Genomic DNA, 15,681 nt, shown 5'->3' on the forward strand with positions numbered 1-15,681 from the left:
CAGCGTGACATTATCCAAAAATATGGCAACTATTATTTTCTTGTCCCAGCTGAAAAGCGTAATTTAAAAACACCTTTTTCTTTTCCTTTGAATTGCTCTGCCTGGAAAAATCAATAGTGCGCTTCCATGAGGCTGGGTTCTCAGAGGCCACTCTCTGAAGTCTGTGCGTCTCCACCCAAAGGTTAAGTGCCAGTGGCTGGAGCAGCAGTTTAAAGGAGGGACGCGAGAGGCTGGCTGGTGGCTTCCTTTCTTGCCATGCCCTCCATCCCCCTCATTCTGAGCTGCGAGAGTCCTTTTCTTCTTGACTCCTGCCAGACTTCAGTGATGAATGCTCAAACTTTCTAGTGTGAGGTCTGTGCCTGCTTTTGAAGATCAGCTTAACTAACATTTTCTGTGTGTGTGTGTGCTTAGTCGCTCAGTCATATCTGACTCTTTGTGACCCCATTGACTGTAGCCCACCAGGTTCCTCTGTCCATGGCATTCTCCAAGCGAGAATACTGGAGTGGGTTGCCATTTCCTCCTCCAGAGGATCTTCCTGAATCAGGGTTTGAACCCATATCTCCTTCATTGACAGGTGGATTCTTTCCCACTGAGCCACCTGGGAAGCCCTTGAGTGCTTACCATGTGCAAAGCATTGGGATAATTTCTGTAGACTCTGCCTTAGAACAAAATTGTAGTCTGTACACCCCACTCCAGTACTCTGCCTGGAAAATCCCCATGGATGGAGGAGCCTGGTAGGCTGCAGTCCATGGGGTCGCTAAGAGTTGGACATGACTGAGCGACTTCACTTTCACTTTTCACTTTCATGCATTGGAGAAGGAAATGGCAACCCACTCCAGTGTTCTTGCCTGGAGAATCCCAGGGATGGGGGACCCTGGTGGGCTGCCGTCTATGGGGTCGCACAGAGTCGGACACGACTGAAGCGACTTAGTAGCAGCAGCAGCAGGGTGAGAAAAGTGCATGCATAAGGTATGAGGAGGTTAAATAGGAACAAGGAGGTTACTTTCATTCTTTTTTTTTTGGCTTATCCTGGTATGTATATATGTAAGCATGTAGGTACATATGTATTTACATTGGATAAGCATGACACGTGTACCTATAAATTTAAGATGTACATTGTGTTCCTTGGATACATTTATATATGGTGATACAGTTGCCATTGTAATGATACTTACCACATTACATAGTTCTAGTACAATATTACTGTCTATGTTCAGTGAACTGTATAGGAGGTTTCTCACTGTGAAACTGAGGCTGAACAGAATCAGATGTAAAGGTCCAGATGAAAACCATGACGTGATGGTGCTGGGCTTAATCTTCTCTGCCCTGTTGGTGACTGCTCTCTGTGATCCCAGGAGTAACAGTATATTATTGCCAGTTGGGAAATGAAGTGTGTACAGGCTCCATCTGAGTCTATGCCGTGACCCTTGCACATCCTGTGTGATCTGGCCTCTCCTGACTGCAGCCTCAGCTCATGTTGGCCTCCACTTTTCCTCCATGACTATAGGCACAGTTCAAAATGCTGAGCTCTTCCTGCCTCAAGTCCCAGTGTGTCTGCCTCTAACTCCCTCCCTTTCTGCTCTCAGTTTACACACCACATCTGCATGGAGGCTTTTCTGCAATACTCTACCAAAGAACTCTCCCAGTTGTTCTTTCTCCCACTACCCTGTTCTATTTCCTTTTTAGCATTTAACCGATACCTATCTTGCTTCTTTATTGCTTTACATGTTCTGCCCTCACTATCATGGAAATGTAAGTCCCTGCTGTGTGGAGCTGGGTACTATTTCCAGGAGGAGTCCGGGGCTGGGACTGAGTGGGTGGCACAGCCACCCTTTGACCGCCATGTCTAGCTGCCCTGTGGTTTTGCTTTCACTCTTCTTCCTCTGCCATCTTTTCTTGACGGTCCTAACGCTTGTCCCATTGACATCTTAATGCAAAAGAAGCTGTTTCTGGAGCATGTGCTCAGGACTGTCTTCTTGTTTCCTTCCTTAGCTCAGAGTCTTAGCAGGGGCGTTTTTTCATTCGTGTTGCCTCAGTTGCTAGCACATTGCCCGACGCATGACAGGTACTCAATAAATGTCACTTGAACTGTCTGCCACATACTGGCTGTGTGACTTTGGCATGTTATATGACTTCTTCAAGCATCATTTTATCCACCCTATAGAGGCTTCCTGGGGAGCTCAAATGGTAAAGAATCTGCCTACTGTGCAGGAGACCTGGGTTTGATCCCTGGGTCGGGAAGATCCCCCAGAGAAGAAAATGGCAACCCATTCCAGTATTCTTGCCCAGAGAATCCCAATTGACAGAGGAGCCTGATAGGCTACAGTCCATGGGGTCTCAAAGAGTTGAACATGACTGAGTGACTAACACTTTCACTTTCTTTCATGGAAAGGAAAGGGGAAATAATGGCACCTCAATTACCCAGAGAAGGCAGAAAGATAAAGAATGCAAAGTGCTTAACATTCCATGGCAGAATGGAAATGTCACAAGCAAAAGGGGACCCTGTGAACCTCTGTCTCTCTTTTGGAGAAGTAACCTCAGATGCTCTGCCCCTGAGGCACAGTCAGCTTTCAGGGAGTCCAGAGTTTGTGCCTGATGCATCTGTCAGCACTCAAGAACTCTCTTCACTTTCAGCTAATGTATCCTTGATGAGGCCAGAGTGTAGAGTAACCCAGTAATTGCCTGGTCTGAGTTTGTCCTTCTTTTAAATTTGAAAGCTTTCCTTTTCTACACTGATTCCCTATTTTAACAAAATTCACAACTGGATCCATTTTAAGGAAAAGGATAGCATATGTGTCAGAATCCTCCGGCTAATACCAAATCCTTGCTTGTGATAGCTCACCATTAACAGTGTTGGATTCGTGATCTCTGAAGAAGATTTAGCTTCGGGATCAGGGACCAGGCTTGATCACTCAAGAGCTTTTGTATAGCAGAGTTTTATTAAAGGATAAAAAGGGATAGAGAAATCTTCTGACATAGACATCAGAAAAGGGACAGCGAGTGTCCCCCTCGCTAGTCTTAGCAAGGGAGCTATATACTTCTTCAGTTGCTTATCACAGTAAATCAAAAGAATGTCTCAAGGTTGTAAAGATCTTACCAGACCCACTCCCACAATTTATGTTTTAAGATAGCAGGATTAGTCAGAAGGTTTTCAAGAAGGAGAAACTGTCCTCAAGCCAGATACATTGTTGTTATATAATCCTTAGTACAGAGTTTAAGCTGAGTTGTTTTGTTGTGTAATCACCAGCTCTGGGTGGGTTTAAAGAAAACGAGACAGCAAAAGAGACACTGATGTATAGAACAGTCTTATGGACTCTGTGGGAGAGGGAGAGGGTGGGAAGATTTGGGAGAATGGCATTGAAACATGTATAATATCATGTATGAAACGAGTCACCAGTCCAGGTTCGATGCACGATACTGGATGCTTGGGGCTGGTGCACTGGGACGACCCAGAGGGATGGTATGGGGAGGGAGGAGGGAGGAGGGAGGAGGGTTCAGGATGGGGAACACATGTATACCTGTGGCGGATACATTTTGATATTTGGCAAAACTAATACAATATTGTAAAGTTTAAAAATAAAATAAAATTAAAAAAAAAAGGAAAAAAATGTTTTATATGACTAAAACTAGGGAATGTAGAAAAAAAAAATTTTGTCCTTTTCTCCTCCTTGAGAACTTCAGACTTCTATCTCCTCTTTGAGAGCTCCAGATCCTTCTCTCCTCCTTGGGGACCCCAGACTTTTTATCAACCTACCTAGGAATTGACTCTCTCACTTGAATGCTGGAACTTCAGTAGGATAGATAACCATAAGTGTTGTGTATTAGACATCTTTCCGTAAAGCAATAACCTCTGAATAGCAAGAGGAATGATAAATAATCTCATTTCTACAAGTTATGATTAAATTGGTATTTGTTGAATACAAATACTTACCATGGGCCATGGACTGAAGTTGAAGTTGAGAGTCCAATACTTTGGCCACCTGATGCAAAGAACTGATTCATTGGAAAAGACCCTGATGCTGGTGAAGGCAGGCGGAGAAGAGGGTGATAGAGGATGAGATGGTTGGATGGCGTCACTGACTCAATGGACGTGAGTTTGAGTAAACTCGGGGAGTTGGTGATGGACAGGGAGGCCTGGCGTGCTACAGTCCATGAGGTCACAGAGTTGGACACGACTGGGCAACTGAACTGGACTGAACTACTATGGGCCAGGCACTGTACTAGGTACTTTTGTCTATTCTAATTAATCCTCTAAATAAACCTGTGAGGTAGTTAAGGTAGTACTCTTATCCCCATATTATATACAAGGAGACTAAGAACAGAGAATTTGTGTTGTTTTCCTGTGGTGTTAGAACAAATGAGTTAAAGCCAAGACAGGGTAGATTTAAAGCTCTGTACTGGGAAAACCTTCTATGCTAACATAAATAATAAATTTCTTTCTGTTTGCCTATTGTTACGTCATGTGGCTGTATGAAATGGATGAATGAATGTTAACCAAATTCAATGAATATGTTTGGGTCTATGAAGAGGTAAACCCAGGCTATCTGACATGCTCAAAATTCATCTTAGAAGAATTCTGCTTCTGATAATGCCAGATTATGCTACTTATGACTAAAACTCTGCATGAGGACAATTTAAAAAGCTGGATAGTATATTTAAAAATTCTAGCTGAAGGCATCAGAGAGCCACCAAGAAAGTGAAGATTTTAAGGACAAAGTTCTGAGAAGAGAATCTCTTAGTGGTGATCATGGTATTCAGTGCTGCCTCTCTCCTTGGGGGTGATTGTTGATTTCAAAAGCAGTGGCTGAAAAGTTCAGCTGAATGTTGTGTTTGGAATACTAATCAGGATGAGGGATGAAAACTGGAGTTCAGATCTTGCCAAGGAAGAAAGTCCCTGGTAAAATCATAAGGTTTCAGTAAGAATCTTAGGAATAAGTGAATTGGAAATTGATCAGCTCTCATGGTAACTCAAGCCCAACTTTGAATTATCTCACTTTGTGATTAGATCAGTATTATTTGGGACACCATTAGGAAGACAATCATCATTCAGTCTCAGATATCTCTGTTATATGTGTGTGTGTGTGTGTGTGTGTGTGTGTGTGTGTATATATATAATGCTCAATAAAAATTTCAGTAGTAGAAGTGAGATTTGACTAAAACAACAGTAAGCAAACAAGCAAGAGGCAAAAACAAATAATGGAAACCATTCCCTAGGAGATCTAAATGTTATAGCTAAAACAATTACAATTAATATGTTCAAGGAAGAAGGACAAGATGGAAAATTTTGAAAACTATTACAAAAGAGAATCTAATAGCAAATTTGGAACCAAAAGATACAATAACTGAAATGAAGAATTAAAGGTTAAACTGCAGGTTAGATACTGCTGATGAGAGAATTTGTGAACTGGAGGATAAGAGAAATAAAATATCCAGACTTAACCATGAAGAAAGAAAAAGATGAAAAATACACAAGAGACAAATGAAAGGTGGTAAAATATATTTAAAAAATGTAATGGGCAGACCAGAAAAAAAGTAAAGGATATTGCAGAAGTAGTATTTGAAGATACAATGATCGATCAAGTATTTTTCTAAATTGTCAAAAATTCTGAAGTTATTGATGGATAGCTATAATAAACTCTAGGCAGGAGTATAGAAAGAAGATTGTACCTAGAATCATCATAATAAAATTAAAGTGAGTCAAGGACAAAGAAATAATATTAAAAGCAGAAAGAAAAGATTGCCTTCAAAGAATCAATGATAAAATTGACAACTGACTCTTTAGTGAAAACAATGGACAGTCTCAATTGTAGTTATCTTCCCTTACTGAAGACAATCATTATCTTGAAGAATTTTTGTGACTACAAAAAAGCTTTTACCATATATGCATGGGTCTACTACAAATATAGTATTGTTTGAATACTTACAAACTTTATTTAGTGTTTAACTCTTTAAATGATACTTCAGTACACCTTTTAAAGCCCCAGCATTATATTTTAGGATGCATTCGTGTTGATACATGAAGTACTAGCTCATTCTTGAACACATCATCTTATACACGAGTCTCAGGATACACCTGTAAGTGGACTTCCTGAACACGTATATGCATCTTCTTAACCACAACATTAAAAAAAAAAAATGTATACACATTTTTAACTTTACTAGTTTCACCCAATTACTTACCAAAGTAGGTAGTGAAACAATTTCTAGTTCCCCTTGTAGTATATGAAAGTCCCCATTTCTCTACATTAGAACCAATATTTGGTATTGTCAAACTTATTCCTTTGCTAGATATATGTTTTGCCAATATCTTCTCCCAGATTGTGGCCTACATTTTAACTTACTTATGGTGTCTTTTTGTTGAGAAAAACTATTATATTTTAGAAAGTCACATTTATCTTTTTACTATGGCTTGTCTGCAGTCTATGGGGTCGCTAAGAGTCGGACACGACTGAGCGACTTCACTTTCACTTTTCACTTTCATACATTGGAGAAGGAAATGGCAACCCACGCCAGTGTTCTTGCCTGGAGAATCCCAGGGATGGGGGAGCTGGCTGCCGTCTATGGGGTCACACAGAGTCGGACATGACTGAAGTGACTTAGCAGCAGCAGTAGCAGTACTTTATGTACATTGCTTAAGCAAACCTTTCCTAACTCAATATGATAAACATATTATTCTATATTTTCTCAAGTTTCAGAATTTTGTCTTTGTATATAGGACTCTAACACAGGAGGTACTGGCTTAAAATAATATAAAATCTTAATTTATTTTGCAATATTGATATCCACTATATTGAATAAGTCATCTTTCTTTCTTGAATAGTAATGCTAGGTATCATTTCACCATCTATCTATCATCAATCAATTTTCTATTTAAGTATTCCTGGATTCTAGTCTATTGATTGTTTTCCATGTGGCAATATCACACTGTCTTAATTACTGTAACTTTGTTATCTGGGGGATGAATCCTTTAACTTGCTCTTGAAAGTTGTCTTGAATACTCCTGGCTTTGCCTTTTCCAAGTGAATTTTTGATTCCTCTTGAAAAATACAGTTCTCTTTGTTTTTTGATTTCTGTTTTTTGATAGATACTGATTCCAAGAAATATTTGCATGCTATTAAAAAATGTGAGTGCAATGATAAATGCCAATAAGCACAGACCTTAAAGTTGGATACAATAAAAGTTGGTGGAGACTGTGGAAAATTGGAGAGCACAAGCCCTGTCCAAAGCGGGCAGATTCTCTTCAGCTTCAGCTGACTTTTATCATCTGGGACTATAGACTCAGTGCCAAAAAGAAAGGAAATTCAAGAGAATCTGAAAAGCTGACTTTTTTCTTGCAATATAGAATTTTCAATTTATTAAATATTGGTTCAATTTTTTATAAACTGTTGTATGAGCTGAAGAAAACATCTCTGAGGGCAAATCCCAGTCACTTTCCTGACATCAGATTTGAATAGTTTTCGGATCACTTTAAGCAGGAAAAAGGAATAAAGAAGACTAAAATTTGAGGTGAGGAATCTTGGAACCATGATGAGGCATTAGGTGCTATATTTGTAACCTCAGTGGATCTAGGGTATGGTCCCCATGATCCCAAAACAGTTATTACAATGACGAATCTTTTGGCTCTGAATGCTTGAGACAGTTCTCAAGGAGTTTGGCATGGGGGATTTTAACAAGATGTAGAAGCAATGTATTCTACCAATGCTCATAGATTATAGCCCTCTCCAACTTTGCACTTCTCCCTCTGGTTTTTAAGATGGACTTGGTTTCCCTAAAAACTGATTTTGTAGTAAGTAACTCACTCTTTTCCATATCCCTACCATATTCCATGTACAATGTTTACATTTCTAAGATTGTATCCTACCAGTGTAATATGACACAAAGTTGTCTTCTTAGAGTTTTATGTAGGAGATGGTAGTTTTCCTTCTAACAGGTACAGTTTCAAACCTGTTATGTAGAGACCTTTGTAAGTAGTCTTTCAAAGCCAGAGTTACATGTTTTCAGAAAGACCAATCTATTTCTTAATCATTTTGTTGTTCATTTGATGACTGATTCTCTTGAAGAATATAGATTCTTAGGACTAAAGCACTACTTAATCCAGTTCTAAACCATTATCTAGTATATAACATATTATCTTAGCCTGGCTTAAACTGGCTTCAACTCTGCCTGGCATGGACTCATGTGCCAAGAATTAACAGGTATTGAAAAATGGCTACATTTGTTTTCATCACAGAAAACAAAACAAAACAAAACCAAAATGGGACAACAGATGAAGGCTTTTCTCTTCTCTGATTCCTAGGTACTAAAAAGGATTTATGCATTTATTTATATGTTCATTCATTCATTCACAGACCCCCATCTTCTTTCAGACAATCTGAAGGAAAATGCATAAAAGGAATAAAAGTAAGACATTGCATTGACTCAAGTCGATGGTTTCTCCATTCAATCACTAAATACTTAACTCAAGGCTCTGGGGATAAGTGCCATTCATGTATGCGGTAGGATAAGGAAGACTATGACATTTTTGGATAAAAGATGCTTTGAATATGCCATGGTAGTGTGTACCATCATCATGTACATAAAGCACAAGTGCTGGAGTATTGCCTAGTGCCCATTTAGTGGTGAACACAGCATGGAACAGCTTGAGTCAAGTATCTCATAGGTTTTCTAATAATATTGCTGTAGTCTCCTAATCATCTAGTAGCAGCAGTAATAATACTAATAGTAAGAATAATGGTAGAAATGGCAATATGGCTATTGTGAAGCACATTGCCAGTGCTTTCATATCTGTACTAGGAAAGTAATGTTGAGACTTTGAAAGAATCAATTTTCTCCTTCTTATCTGTTCCAAGAGGCCACTGGAACAGATGATGTCTGTGGTTCCTTCCACTCTTTTTTCAGAAAGGAAGAGCAATAAATCCTCTGAAGTTCTATGTGTCATCCCTTTCATATATTGGCTTTCCTTCTAATTGGTTATTCATTATTCATTTCATCTTCATCAAGTTTTCTTCTAACAGGTAAGTGTGTGAATCAGTTCTGAGAAGTACTTTCTCTGGCAGAGAGACATCCCAGTTCTGGACAGGTCCTTGAGACTTTGCCAAAGAGCTAACACAGTATTGGAAATGTATAGACACAATGCAAGTAAAAATGAGGAAGTTAGGTTTCAGAGTCTGAGAGGCTTGGGTGTGAGTCCTGGTTCCACCATTTGTCAAGTGTGAGTCACTGGACAAATAGCTTGACCTTTTTGAGATTTCATTTGCGTGTTTGTAAGATGCTGGCAATGGTAGGATCTACTACATTGCCATGTAGTAGATTAATTGAACTACAGATTGCCTTGAAAGAATCAACAATAAAATTGACAACTGACTCTTTAGTGAAAACAATGGACAGTCTCAATTGTAGTCATCTTCCCTTACTGAAGACAATCATTATCTTGAAGAATTTTCATGACTACAAAAAGCTTTTACCATATATGCATGGGTCTACTATAAATATAGTATTGTTTGAATACTTACAAACTTTATTTAGTGTTTAACTCTAAATTAGAGTTAGATTCTAAAGATTAGGTAATCTAAAGTTAGATTCCATATAAACCTTTTTATAAGGTTTATATGGAATCATAATGTAAACTGTCTGTTTTGTAGTTCCCAATAAGTGTTAGTTGCTATTACTGTCATTATTTCAGCATATCTGAAGACCTTCAGTGTGTCCAAAAACTGCATATCTTTTCACGATCACTTTCTGATCTGACTCAAATGTGAAATAATTCAACCTGGAAGAGTCTTTGGATCTAACCTTCAGACTTAGTGACCTTTGTTTCGACCCCATAAATAATGGAGACTTTTTTTTTCTGCTTAATTATCTCCTACTTTGAGCAGTTCACTTCCTCCTTCCATTAATAGAATAGTTTGGATGAGAAGATGGTATTTAAAAATAGTGGAAATAACTTGAAAAGGGAAAACGAGTGATTATCTCATCTCTAAAGGAATTATTCACATTAAAAAAATATAGTAATTCAATAATATTTCTCCAAAGGCTATAGCTTGATCATAAGGTTAATTCTTGAAGGATATACATCTTCAAAGTTTGGAATCTTTGCCCTCAAAAGAACTCCCGGGCAATTTTCTGTTTAAGCTGTGAAACTCTAAACGGATATTTCTGTTCCCTTTAGATATGACTCTGCCTCTGCTGGTGGATAGAAACAGCTGTCTAATGGCTGTCTAGCAACACTGCTCAGAGGCTGAGGACAGGCTAGGCGACGGCTTCACCCAGTGGAACAGCCAAGGGCAATTAGAAAAACAATATAATTACACAAGTTGGAAATAGGTCAGGATCTGGGACAAACACCCAGATGCTTGGAAAAATAGCTTTGGGATTTGAATGCCCCTGGAGTGAAAAAGTCATTTGTTGGTGTGCCTCGGGGCTCTCTTTGGTTTGCTCTGAGTACTTATGCAGAAAGAGAGCAATTCTGGTAGTGCTCTTTAGGTGCTGAGGTTGGGTGATGCTGGTTGTTGGTGTAAGTTATGAATAGAGATAGATGACATTGGAAGCATTGTATAAAAGTGATCATCAGTGTAGGCTATGGAGTTAGACCCGGGTTTGATTTCTGCTTTTCTACTTCTTAGCTGGGTACCTTAGGCAATATTAACTACTCAGTGTCAGGTTTTTCATTTCTACATTGGGTATAATAATACTTCTATAGGGTTGTATGGATGTAATAGGATAATGAATATAAAGTATTTAGCGCAGTGCCAGATACGTGGAAAAATAGCAGAATGTGATAAAAATGCCTAAGCCCATTCCTTAACTGCTGTCGTGTGTCCTGATATGGCTCCCCTTCCCAGTCCTCGAAATTCCCTTGCGAAGAGAACACATTCATGGTTTAGTTGCCACACGTGGAGGGCAGGGTGTTTGTTTTACCTCTTCTATGTGGACTTAGACATGTGTAAGCTAGATGCTGGATTTTTGACCAGGTAGAAACTAATGTTTCCCATTTAATGGGTATCACTGATGGACATATGTGTGGATGGAGCAAATCTCCCCCAATAGATGATTGATGGCATAAGGCCTGAGAGCCGGAGAAGATATGACCCTGACTCCAGAAAAACTTTTGTGAAACTTTGTAGGCCTGGTTTGTCACAAGCATAATAAGACCCCATGGAAAAAGTAATACAGGCTTCACTATGGAGGCTTATGCTTTTGAGATGATGTGAACTTTTAGTCATATGGTACATTGAGAGTAAAAATACAGTATTAGTGGAAAAAGTTCAGGTATTGGGCCCAGAAGGGCTTCCCAGGTGGCATTAGTGGTGAAGAACCCACCTGGCAATGTAGGAGATGCAAGAGATGCTGGTTCAATCCCTGCATCAGGAAGATCCCCTCAAGAAGGAAATGGCAACCCAATCCAGTATTCATGCCTGGAAAATTCCATGGACAGAGGAGCGTGGCGGGCTATAGTCCATGGTGTTGCAAAGAGTCGGACATGACTGAAGTAACTTAGCACAGGGCCCAAACAGATGTGAGTTCAGATCTTGGATCTGCCATTTACTATATAATCTCTGCCAGTTTATGTGAATTCATTTTCAGTTTCTTTATCTGTAAGGTAGGAATATTAAGCTACCATGCAAGTTTGAGTAGATTACAAAGAATGAATAAAAAGCATTTCTTGGTGTATGGTATGCAGTTAATATCTAGTAGATATATTATTATTATAGCTATTATACCCTTTGTGCAGTGCTTAGTCGCTCAGTCGTGTCTGACTCTTTGTGACTCCCATGGACTGTAACCCCCAGGCTCCTCTGTCCGTGGTAATTCTCCAGGAAAGAACACTGAAGTGGGTTGCCATTTCTTCCTCCAGGGGATCTTCCCAAACCAGGGATCAAACCCAGGTCTCCCATATTACAGGTGGATTCTTTACCAACTGAGCCACCAGGGAAGTCACCGTTATAACCTTTAATTTAAAAAAAAAAATTTTTATTGGTGTATAGTTGCTTTACAATGTTGTGTTAATTGCTGCTGTACAGCAAAGTGAAACAGATTTCCTTCCCATTTATATACCCTTTAATTCTAAAACCACATTAAACCAGTCATCTTACATAAAGGGACTGTGTATTACATAATATTACAAATATTTATTGAGAACCATTTGTGGCTCTGTGATGACTAAAACATTGTTGCTATCCTTGAGAAATTTGTATTTCAGTTGAAAAGAGACAGACACACAAACACCCAAGACAAAAACCCCAAAGTGCTAAGCAGGAGCCAAAAGGAGGAACCAGAATCTAATCCTGTGTTGAGAAAACCAAGTAAGTTTACGGAGGAAATGTCTTGATGGTAAGATTCTGGTGAGAGGGACAGTGTGAACAAGGGCTCAGGGGTAGGACTGTGTGGGTGTGGGTGGGGTGTATGGATGGTTTAGTCTGCAGGCATACTGGAGCAGAGGTTGGGAAACTGGCTTGAGCTTTGATCCTGAAGGGCTTTGAATATGCAAGTACAATTTTTGCAAAAATATCTTTGAAAAGAATGACTTCATTCACTTGTTCCTTTCTTTATTCAGCACCATTAAAAAACAAAAAAAAACAAAAAAACAAACACCTACTCTCTGCCAGATACTATTATGAAGGTAAAGCTGTGAACTGGATAAAGGCAACTTCACTTGTGTGTGTGTGTGTGTGTGTGTGTGAGAGCCGCGAATAAGTGATTCCATTAGGGTGTGCTGAGTGCTTCCTTAGCCAGGGAGGAGGCACAGCATGTTTCAAGTTTGTCCTAGCTCACGATTAAGGGATCAGGGGGCGCTTTTCAGGGGAAAACACTCTAAGCTGAGATCCAAGGAAATAAATCAGAGTTAATAAGGTGAAGGAGGTAGAGGAAGAACATTCTGAGCAGAAGAAATGGCATCTTTTATAATGTAGAGGTGAGACAGATCGTAAGTGGTTCTCACAAACTTCATATTAGTTCAAAATTGGTGCGAGATGGTAGAGTTTGCAGGGATGATGACTGAGCGACTTCACTTTCATGTTTCACTTACCTGCATTGGAGAAGAAAATGGCAACCCACTCCAATGTTCTTGCCTGGAGAATCCCAGGGACAGGGGAGCCTGGTGGGCTGCCGTCTATGGGGTCGCACAGAGTCGGACACGACTGAAGTGACTTAGCAGCAGCAGCAGGAATCTTTGCAAATTATGCTGAAAAATTTGGGTTTTACTTAGAGGCCCCAGAATAATTTTGAGAAATGTTTGCCTTGTGTGTGCAGAGGCAGAGTGTGCACTTGACCTGAGGACAGTATGTATTTTAGAAAGATAACCCTCAGCTGATTGAGGAATAGAAATTGGATGAAGGAAGACTGGAAGCAAGAAGACTGACTTTGAGGTTCTTTTTTTTTTTTTTTTTCTTTTTTTTTTAAATTAATTAATTTATTTTTTTTAATTTTATTTTATTTTTAAACTTTACATAATTGTATTATTTTTGCCAAATATCAAAATGAATCCGCCACAGGTATACATGTGTTCCCCATCCTGAACCCTCCTCCCTCCTCCCTCCCCATTCCATCCCTCTGGGTCGTCCCAGTGCACCAGCCCCAAGCATCCAGTATCGTGCATCGAACCTGGACTGGCAACTCGTTTCATACATGATATTTTACATGTTTCAATGCCATTCTCCCAAATCTTCCCACCCTCTCCCTCTCCCACAGAGTCCATAAGACTGTTCTATACATCAGTGTCTCTTTTGCTGTCTCGTACACAGGGTTATTGTTACCATCTTTCTAAATTCCATATATATGCGTTAGTATACTGTATTGGTGTTTTTCTTTCTGGCTTACTTCACTCTGTATAATAGGCTCCAGTTTCATCCACCTCATTAGAACTGATTCAAATGTATTCTTTTTAATGGCTGAGTAATACTCCACTGTGTATATGTACCACAGCTTTCTTATCCATTCATCTGCTGATGGACATCTAGGTTGCTTCCATGTCCTGGCTATTATAAACAGTGCTGCGATGAACATTGACTTTGAGGTTCTTGAAGTCACCCAGGCAAATGTCTGTGTTTGCCTCTCCGTAAATTCAGCAGAATATGAGAGAAAGGAAGGCAACCCATTTCCCTGGATCCATATCCTCACTCTGTTGATGTGCATAATATAGTTGATTGCATGGGGAGGGGGAGTTTCATGATTTTTATAATATTAGGCAGTATTTCTAGCAATTGTTGAGAGGAAGTGAGCCATCTGTGCTCTGCCAGGAAAGGCATCCTATCTTCTGCTATGGTGACATTGGGAATGTGGCCTTTACATACTAGGGCAATGTTTCCTGGCAATCAGAAAACATCTCACAGAAGTATTCTAGAAGTGGTTGCATCACTCTCTAAGAGACCCCCATTTGTCTACAAGAGCGACAAGCAGGAAAAAACAGTGCCCACTTACTCTAATGACACCCCAAACCAGCAGCATCTACTCTAGAGAGATACAAGTAGGGTGGCTGATTTGACAGTGATTGAGTGCACTTGTGAACCTTTTTTCTCCTAGGAAATCAGAATAGCAAACACAGTACTAAAGTATGTTGATGCAAAGCTTTCCAAATCAGAGCTATTCTGATCCGCTTGTCAGATGGATCAGTCTCATAGAGTTGTAAGAGATGATCAGAGCTGCTTTTCTTGATCTGGTGAATGTGTAGTTTATCTTCTCTGTTGCTGGCTGTTTGCTTCTGCTATGGCTGAAGAGGGAGGGGAAAATGTGAATCATGGTTTGCTATTCATGCTAAGACTGACTCAGATATAAGACCTGGTAGCAGGCGTGAAGCACACTGGATCTGAAAATCGGTTACTAGCTTGTATGTGACTTGACTCTAGAACCCTTTTCATTACTATGTTAAGTCTTTCTTATTGCTGCAGAACAAATGACCACACACTTAGTCACTTAAAAGAACACAAATTTAGGGAGTTCCCTGGTGGTCCAGTGGTTAGTACTATATACTTTCATTGCTGAGTATGCGGATTCTATCCCTGGTCAGGGAACTAAGATCCTGCAAGCCTTGTGGCATAGCCAAAAAAAAAGATAAAGAACACAAACATATTATCTCAAAGTATCTGTGGGTTAGGAATTCAGCATGCTTTAACTATTCCTCTGCTCAGGATTTCACAATGCTGAAAGCAAGGTCTTGGTCAGCTGTGTTCTCATCTGGAGGATCGACTAGGGAAAAACTTGATTGCAAACTCCTTCAATCAGGGAGGTTGTTGACAGAGTTAATTTTCTTGCAGATACAGGTCTGAGGCCTCTGTTTTCCTTATGGCTGCCAAGTGCGGGTTGATTTCAGCTTCTAGAGGCTACCCATCGTACTATGCCACATGGCCCTCCCTTCTGCACCATGAGCTGGCCACTACGTGACCAGGAGCTGAATGTCTCTTTGAATTTTTCAGTCTTTTTTATGGGCTCACCTGATTAGGTCAGGCCCACCCAGGATAATCCCCCTTTTGCTTAACATAAAGTCAACTGATTAGGGATCTTAACTCTATCTTGAAAGGTATCTTCTGCTATATAACATAACATAACCCTGGATTAATATCCTATCATATTCACAAGTTGGACTTGCATTCAAGGGGAGGGGATTATTCAGGACGTGTATACCAGGAAGTGGGAATCTTGGGGTTATCTTAGCATTTTGCCACAACTACCTACCAGCTTTTATTCATA

The sequence above is a fragment of the Bubalus bubalis genome, chromosome 9 (genome assembly GCF_019923935.1).
Source record: "Bubalus bubalis isolate 160015118507 breed Murrah chromosome 9, NDDB_SH_1, whole genome shotgun sequence".
NCBI classification, from domain to species: Eukaryota; Metazoa; Chordata; class Mammalia; order Artiodactyla; family Bovidae; genus Bubalus; species Bubalus bubalis.